The 9,341-nt window shown below is 35.2% G+C and overlaps 1 pseudogene; it reads right to left on the bottom strand.

Moving 5' to 3' along the window:
• Window positions 1-5,583: 5,583 nt before the first annotated feature.
• Window positions 5,584-7,161, bottom strand: LOC125868590 (uncharacterized; annotated as a pseudogene).
• Between the last annotated feature and the right edge of the window lie 2,180 nt (window positions 7,162-9,341).

Raw genomic sequence — 9,341 nt, 5'->3', positions numbered from 1 at the left:
TAGATAGAGTTGTGGTGGAAGGCTTTTACTCACATGACTTACCTAGAACAATATGAATACATGTATGTAGAATGTGAAAGGTCTTCTCACATAGAATGTTTCTAGATTGAAAGTTTAATCACCTAAAATTAATCAAAGCATGTTAGAATATAATATCTTGAAGTGGTGTCGCATGATCCCTTCATGTATAGCTTGTTTTGTAGCATGAATTATATGTCCTCATGGTGGCTTGGGATTGAGGAAACATACTTTCCTAAGGTTAGCTTGAATTAGCATTTGTGGGATGCTCTTCATGGTATCTTGAATTAGCATTTGTAGGATGCTCTTCATGGTAGTTGACTAACTTACATTAGTGTAGGCATGGTAGCCTAGGATTGAGGACCTATACTCTCCTATGGGTAGCTTGAACTAGCATTGTTAGAATGCCTTCATGGTAGCATGACTTGGTTAGTCCAAGACCATTTCATGGTAGCTTAGGATTGAGGATTCATACTCTCCTAAAGGTGGCTTAGGGTTGAGGGTTCATACTCCCCTAAGGGTAGCATGCATCATATTGAATATTTGCATGGTAGATAGGTTGGAATACTTGTATTCTTCCTTGTATTGCTTAGTTTACATGATAGTGTATTTTCCATGGTAGTTAGGTCTAGCCTAGTAGGGTGCTATTCTTTGATAGTCTAGAATGATAAATAGTAAGCATTGAGTAACCTAGCCTAAAGAAGTACTTAGTGTGAATGGTAGTATGGGATGTCATTCATACATTGCACAAGTATGACTTGAAGCTACTTATAAAGTGTCCTCTTATTTGATGTATGCTTAGATTAGATTGTCTCTATAGTTGCCTTCCATGATATATGTCTATATCTATATTAGATCAAGAATGAAACCTATAAATAGTAAGCATGAATAGAGTGACTTCATGATATGCTTAATGTGAGTGGTATTTTGGGATGTCAGTCATGCATTGCACAAGTTTACCTTGAGGTTTCTTAGAAGTATATTGCTCTTATGACATGAAAACATAGCTCTTGACTAGGAATGTGGACTATGTCCAAGAATGACCAAAAAGAGGTACTTAGCTTGGCTGGTATTATGGGATGATATTCTAGCCTTGCACAAGTATGTTTTGAGGTGGCTTGTGAAGTAGTTCTCTTGTAATATGAAAGACTAAAGGTTGAAGTATGCAAATATGAAAGTCTAAGTAAAGACCATGACATGAACTTGATGTATCTCCTATGCTCATGAACTATGTCTTATGTTGACTTATGATTATATGATGCTTATGTTGGAGATTATGCTATGACAATGTTATTATCTCTTATGCTTATGTCTTATGTTGACTAACCATTTTGAGATGCTCTTATGATGTTGTGCTACCTATCATACTTGGTACATTTTGTACTAATGCATACTTTGCCTACATTTTAATCAAATGTAGGGTTTCAGAGATTGAGTTCCTTTGAAGGCTAGGTTTCCAGGGAGCAAGAAGAGTTAAAGATTTGGTGAGTCCTCATAGCTTCGAGGACAAACCCATTATTTCCTTTATGTTATTTCTTTATGTTTTAAACTTTGTATGGGCTGCGTCCCAAGACTTTATTTCAAGAGTTTAGTAGATGGTTTGAGACAAAAGAGTAGTAAAGACCTCCACTTGGTTTATGAAAATGTTTTCGATTGTATGGATAGAAGAGTTTTAAATTTTTTGTACTTTTCTATTTATCTTATGTTATGATATGCTAAGGGCTTGTATGAGACCCCTTCGGGGTCAAGTATGCCATGTTACACCTAGGGTATACCCTTGGGTCGTGACGTACTTGGTAATCAGAGATTGTCTTAAACCAGATCTAGTAAAGTCTTGTTCATAAATGTGAAGTGCGCCACATTTATGAATATGAGGCTATTGGATGTTTAGGAATCTCACTTCTTCATTCTCTTAGTCGTGCCATAGATTTTGGATTTAGTAGGCCTTTCTTCTAATCTGTGCCCGTTGTTTTTCAGGGTATGCCTAATACAAGGGCTAATGCTAGGAGAGATGAGGAAGACAATGGAGAACAAGAGGTTCCTCCCCAAGTTCCACACCAAGCTCCTCCTCAAGCTCCAAATGACCTGCCAATTGCGAATGTCACTCTTGCAGATTTTAGGGCTTCTGTGCAATTGTTGGCTCAAGCCTTGACGGCGCAAGGCAATAGAGAGGTTGTGGCTCCGGCAAACCCAATAAGGGGGATGGCTGCTTCTAGAGTGAGAGAGTTTTTGAGGATGAATCCTCCGAAGTTTAGTGGCTCCAAGGTGGAAGAGGATCTGAATCGGTTCATAGATAACACTACAAGAAAAACTGCTTATAAGGAAGGGAAATGTCGTCCCTAAATGTCCAAATCTGGTCGCAAATGGCCTATTACGATGGAAAACTGATGGTTGCCACTAGTCCTAAAAGGCTTCTTCGCTAATGGTTAATTGCAACGGGTTTCTATATCTGGTCGTTAAATGTTATTAGAGACGGCAACTAATACAGTCGCTGATGAACTTTTAGAGACCGTGAATCCCGTCCCAAATAAGCAATTTTCATATCTGGAAAGTAGTTATTTGTGACCATTAAACCTTTTCTGCGAAGAGTAACTACCTGGCCCTAAATTACTTTATCGTGACAAGCAAAAACCTTGTCCTAGATTAATCTTTAAAGACGAGAAATTGCCTTGACCTAATTTAACCTTTACAGATGAGCAACTACCTCATCCTATATTAACATTTAGAGACGAGCAAATACAAATTAGTCCTCTCATTTACCACCAACTGTACATCAACTCCATCTCACAAAATTAATAAATTTCATCACTAAATATAAAATTTCTACTAATAAAAAATTCAATACAAAATGTTGATAAATATAGTTTCAATATTTGCTCAACAAAAAACACTTAATCAATTAGCATCCCGAGCTAGACTATGCTATCAAGTTTTACATAACGTTCTTAGCAAAATAATAATGATCTTGTGCATCTTCTAAACTTTCATCTTGACTTGTAACTTCAATCTTCAAAAATCTGTAAGAACAAAATTTTGCAAAGATCATAAATACCTATTGGTATATAAAAATATCTATGAACTACAATAGAATTAGTTAAAGTACTCACCGCAAAAGAAGTATAGAATTAATCAATTCCACATAAACATTAACAAGTTGCAATAACATAAAAAAATTATTAGAGAAGTTCAATAGGATGTATTTTTCATATTGAACTCCAAGAAGCACTCAATTGAAACCACAACAACAAGAATTAACTAAAAATGCACTTGAAATAACAAATTCCAAATTTCAGTTTTCCATAAACATGTCTACAAAGGTCACTTTGATGTGTTTTGTTCATGACCTTTTCCTCTTCTGCAAAGTTGATGTCAGGTCTGCACAATTGCTATTTGAATGTTCAAGGATTTTTCACAAGATTATGAATTCATTTCTAACTTGGACAAAAGCTCAAAATATTTTTCTAGGATCAAAGATGGTATCCAGACTACCTCAAAATAGAGGTGTTACAACTAAGAAATTCAATTTAGCTATCGATTTAGTGTTATAACAAATTGCTGGCACATTGCTAGTGGTTAAAGATTCATCGATAGTTGATAGGGACAAATACTAATTGCAATTGATGATGGTGAAGTTGCTGAAAATTTTGAGTTGCCTATTTTTTATGTGGAAATGATGCTAAAGTCGGTAGAAAGACATCAATGAACATACAATCAACATGTACAAACTTTAGGGACCAAGGAGTGATAAGACTTTAGCCACAATGCTACACAAATTAGATGTCGGCAAAATTGATTTTGTGTCAATTTTTGGGGTCACAAATGATTGGAGACAACACCTTGACGATCATTTTCTATAACATATAAAAAGTATCGAGTGAGGGAAATGGTTAAAGCGAGTAAATATGTAGGAGACATGATGAATGAGTACATTGTGATCTGATGCTTAGAAGAGCCTACATGGTTTAGATGTATACAAATTCAAATTGAAATGATCTACAAAGCAAAAGAAAACATATGCTAGCTAGCACTCATCAAATGGGAGTCGTATTCATTTACTTATCAACTATTCCCAAGCAAGAAGATAAAAGAACAAACGAAGTTTAGTTTCACGCAGCTGTGCAGAGAAGTATGTGAAAATAAAACAAGAAGAAGATGTGCAGTAGTGGCAGGAAGTCTAGTTAAATTATAGTTCCTCGATTAAGCAGTTGATGTTTGTTATTGCAAGTACAAGAAACATCAACATAACCGATAGTTATGCAGAGAAGTGTTTGAAAATAGAAAAAGAAAACATGCAGCAGTGAAAATGTGCAACAGTTAATTAGTTGATCCTCTGTTAAGCAACTAGTTCTTGTAAAATTACAAATGAAGCAACATCAACAACATGCCTGACAACTATGAGGAGAGGTGTATTTATAATAGAGCAAGAAGGAAGAACAATTACAATCATGAATTATTTATTCCAAGTATATCAAAAGCAAATTCCTATTTGTTCTAACCATCCGATTATTAATTTGTGAAGGGTATTGTGTATTTAGAAGAACTTCCTCTTAACATCTCTAGAGATATGTTGCATCAGAAAAAGATCATGAAGGTTATTCGCAAGACTTTGGAGAAGAACCGTGTTAATCTATTCATTGAGATTGCAGATAACACAGAGGATTATAACAAATATTATGAGGCTTTCTCTAAGAACATTAAGTCGTTGTCAGCATTGGAAACATTTTATGCACTAAGATCTGGATTCTGATAACTAGTTATGAAAATAAGTAGCTTGCTTATCATGGGAAGAGTTTGAACAAATGTTTATGATGCAGATGTTATATGCTAAGATTTGGATTCTGATAACTAGTTATTGCTCCCTTCACTTAAGCATTGTGTCACTCTATATAGGAAAGTTTGGATCATGAACTTTATCATAAAAAGATTACTGATATTTGCTCGATTATGTACACTAGCGGAACTACAGGAGGAAAAAATGTGTTATTCTGACTAATGGTGCTTCCATTGGAGAAGTTCGGTCGACGGATCAACTTCTCGCTAAAATAGATAAAGAGGTTATTTTGAGTTATCCCTCTTATTTGGCTTAATCATATAACAAATATCCAGTTGATTAATATACTTTCTACGTTATTCTCATTGGTGCAATAAAATCTAAGTGTGATCTTAGTCTTGATCAGTTCGTGTCAATTTCAGGGAACTACAGAGTACACATACTTTTCATTCCTTACACTAACTCACATATTTGATCAATTAATTGGGACATATTGCATATACAAGGGTGCTTCAATGGATTTTTTCAAGGCGTAAGATGCATTTATTCTTTCTATAGTATATTACTTATAATTTCATAAAATACTAACTTGTTGTGCCTATGGAAATTGAGGAAACTAGATGATTGCATATGAATAGATAAAACGACTAGATAATGAAGAAGAATATAAAGAGTAATTTGAACAAACCAAACACGAAAGGCAATTAAGAAAGGAACAAAATTCAACGCACAAGAGGAAGCATACCTGAGAATTGATTAGATGGAAGTCAACATACACAAGAAGGTAGAACTTATTACCTATCAACCATGTAGCTCATTGCGTCAATTGTTGTCCCATAATCTTCCTGCAGATATACTCTCCCTCCCCTAAAAGGATAGAATCGACATTTAAGATGACAAATTATGGCAGAAGGTCCCTCACCACTTATAAAATGAATTTAAACATTTGACGAGAGAATCACTACTGAACTACAAGATGAACTTAGTATCAATAATTTGTAAAACCAACTTATAAAAAAAATGTAAACCCAAAGTATACTAGCTCAAAGGTTTCTGAAAATAGGAAGTCAGCTAGTTGCCCCAGTGTGTAATAATCAGATCAATTTTGGTTGTTAAAGCATATGAAGCAAACATGTTCTAGATATTTCAACAAATAGACTTCCAAATGTTTGATTTGTCCATTTTCATTAGACTTAGAGACATGTACTAAGCTTCAAGGCAGGACAACATTTCTTGTTCAAGTGAGTGCTTCATGTTGTACGATTCCTTCTTGCAGTTTTAATGACTTAAACAATCTCATCTAACAATCTATTTATAGATGAGTCGAACATCTATACTCTATTATTTACAAGAGGGCGACCCTCGTCAAATTTAACAAATATGCAATGTCACTAGCACTTGAAGCTACTCAGGAATAGAATGCAACATCACGACATACTTCACACAGCCAACTTGATCACTCTAAAATCAGCATGTTGAAATTGGTCCACATTGCCATATTAGATCAACAAACAGAAAAAAAAAGATTATTATCCATTTAGCTTGCAATTTTAACTCTGTTTTTTCATTATTTAGCTTGATTTCTCAAAGAAAACAATAATAGACAAAAACTTCTGAATGATTAATACCTCTCAGTAGCTCGAACATCAAGCCTACCAGTAACATTCCGAACTTTGCTAGATTGTGGAGTTTCCTTTCCATCACTTGACAAAGGGCGTCCAATTATAAACTCATCCACTTAACCTCTCAACAAAACCATACTCATGAAACTCCAGATACTAGTATATCAATTTAATTCATAACAAAAATAAAATGAAAAGAGTAACTAAATCATATTCAAGAAGAATCACATCAATAACCAGCTTATAAATTACCATAAAAATTAAATCTTTCTACATCAAACATAAAAAAGTTGTATACCTGTTTTTGATCAATATAAATAATTCGAAGTTCAAGGTTCTGTCCTCTCAACTCAAAACCTAAAATCCAAAAAATCAAAGTTCCAGTATATGAATGTGGATGTATGAGAGCTTTACGGATGAAATTGGGCAACCGTTAATGGTTGAAAATTGATGCCTTTTACTAAGGGCAAGTCCAGTACGGGCAAGACCCAAATCCACTCCAAGACTGAAACCTCCTCTTTATGTTGAATCGCGCTTTCGTCGAACCGCATTTGGGGGAATTTCCTCAAGCGATACTGCTCTTACTCCTTATTTCCTTAGTTTTCATAGTTAATCGCAGAGATTTCCTGTCGGCCGGGTGAAATGTCACCGGCGGCAAGCTTACCGCTGCTAATAGATGCGCCATTCGAAGATGTTCTGGGACAATATTTTCAATAAAAGTATATTGGATATGGCTAATTTTTTGGGATGATATTTTGAAAGATAAATTTTAGTGTTAAATCAAGAAAAAGTGCATCTAAAGATTGCCATGCTCTTTTGAGAAAGTGCAGAAGAAAATTGAAAGTATTAGCACATCTTTTTCTCTAGAGAATTGCGATTTGAAGATATGCTACAAAGATTTGTGGTGAAGTCAATTTAGGGCTTCTGTGTTATTGAAAATTATGAAGTGACTAATTAATTAATTTTTCTCTATTGAAAAAATTGAGGTGTTTTTTATAAAGAATTTCAATAATTAAGGTAAATTTTTGGCGTTTGATGAATTTTGTGAAAAATCGAAAATGCACTTTTTCCCGCTTCTCACAACTATATTTACATTTTGGGACCAGTTAGAACTTTCTTTAGGGACTAGATTTTAGACCTTCACAATAACATATAGAATTAGGGAAAAAAATATAATCTCGTCCTAATACATGTATTTTTTTAGACTAGATTATTAACTCGTCCCTAAATATTGGTCTTAAATAACAGTTTTTCTTGTAGTGTGAGGTTTATAAGACACCTGTTATCATGGGGGTAACTTCGAGAGAGAAAGTGGAACTAGCTGCTTATCAATTGAAGGATGTTGCTCAAATATGGTATGAACAATGGAAATATAGTAGGCCGGTAGAAGTAGGTCCTATAGAGTGGGAAGTGTTTAAGGAGGCATTTCTAGACATGTTCTTTCCACAGGAGTTGAGAGAAGCCAAGGTGGGAGAGTTCATCAACCTTAAGCAAGGTAGTATAAGTGTTAAGGATTATTCCTTGAAATTCACTCTATTGTCTAAGTATCCTCCATCTATGGTAGCAAGTCCAAGGGATATGATAAATAAGTATGTGACGGGGGTGTCCAAGTTAGTATCAAAAGAATGTTGTACGGCAATGCTCCATGATGATATGGATATCTCACGTCTTATGGTGTATTCCCAACAAATGGAGGAAGATAAGCTTGATGAGGCAAGATCTAGGGATAAAATGAGGTCTAGGATATATGTTTAAATTGATGAGTTATGGATACTTTACACTAAGTTTTGAAATCTTGAAGTGATGTTTAAATAAAATATTTGCATTCATGTTGGGGCTGATATGTTCTTACTAAGTTTTGCCTTATACGTCTCTTCCACATTCGGGGACGAATGTTCCCAAGGGGGAGATATTGAAATGACCCAAAAGGTTCTTAAAAATGTGCTGCGGAAGTTACCGGAAACTTGTTTAGCTATATCAAAAAAATCCATTTCGTTTTTCGAAAATCCAACTTCATATTCTTGTTTAGGGGGTCAAATTGAGTGGGGAATGGGTCTAACCCAAATTTTAGAGCAACCGTATCAAAATCTGAAATTTCCAAGTGAAGCCTTTTTCGAGGGTCTACTTTGGAGGGTCATATCTCCCAGCACACAAATAATTGGGTGGCCCATAACTTATCCATGGAAAGCCCTTTGAGTTAGCTACCAAACTCACTTCATTTCACCTCATTCGGAGTTCGGACGAAGAAGTTATGCCCATTTTCGTAAAATCTGTCCGGCAGGAAATGCAATTTCCAGTGAGCGTTTTTACTGTTCACCCCCCTCATTTTTTTTCTAAGTGTTGGACCATTTTTCCAAAGGGCATATGTTATTTCCTATATACCATTAGTTCAATTCCCATCTCTAAAACATTTCCCAAAACACCTCTCCCATACTTAGACACATTTTCTCTCAAGTTCTCTCAAGAACCCTAATCCAAAACCTTCCTCAAGATTGAAGAGACTCTTGCTCCAAGTTCCAAGCTTCCATTGAAGACACTCTCAAGACCTTCATAAGAACTCAAGGTATGTGGTGTTGAACTCATGGGTCCTTCCACCCATAGTGCCTAGACTCTATTCTACTCACTAATTCATGGTTTAAGTTAAGATTCATAAATTAGTCTTGTTCTTTGTAATAATTTCCTGCACATTGAATTTTAAACATGAAAAGTGATTGTTTTGAGCATGTTGTGACTCTAGAACTTGAATCTAAATTTGGAATGGATGTGGAGATTTTCATGTGGTATTGTGGGTGTTAAAAGGTGTTGTTGTAGGTTGTTCACTGGTTTGGCTGCATAATTACTACCCTATTTTCCATGCTCTTTGATTCCATTACATGCCTTCAAGGTGTTTGACAAAATGTCCAACTATGGAGAATTGATGAATCGATGCT

Source organism: Solanum stenotomum, chromosome 6, assembly GCF_019186545.1.
Source record: "Solanum stenotomum isolate F172 chromosome 6, ASM1918654v1, whole genome shotgun sequence".
Lineage (NCBI taxonomy): Eukaryota > Viridiplantae > Streptophyta > Magnoliopsida > Solanales > Solanaceae > Solanum > Solanum stenotomum.
This window is presented reverse-complemented; position numbering and strand designations above follow the sequence as displayed.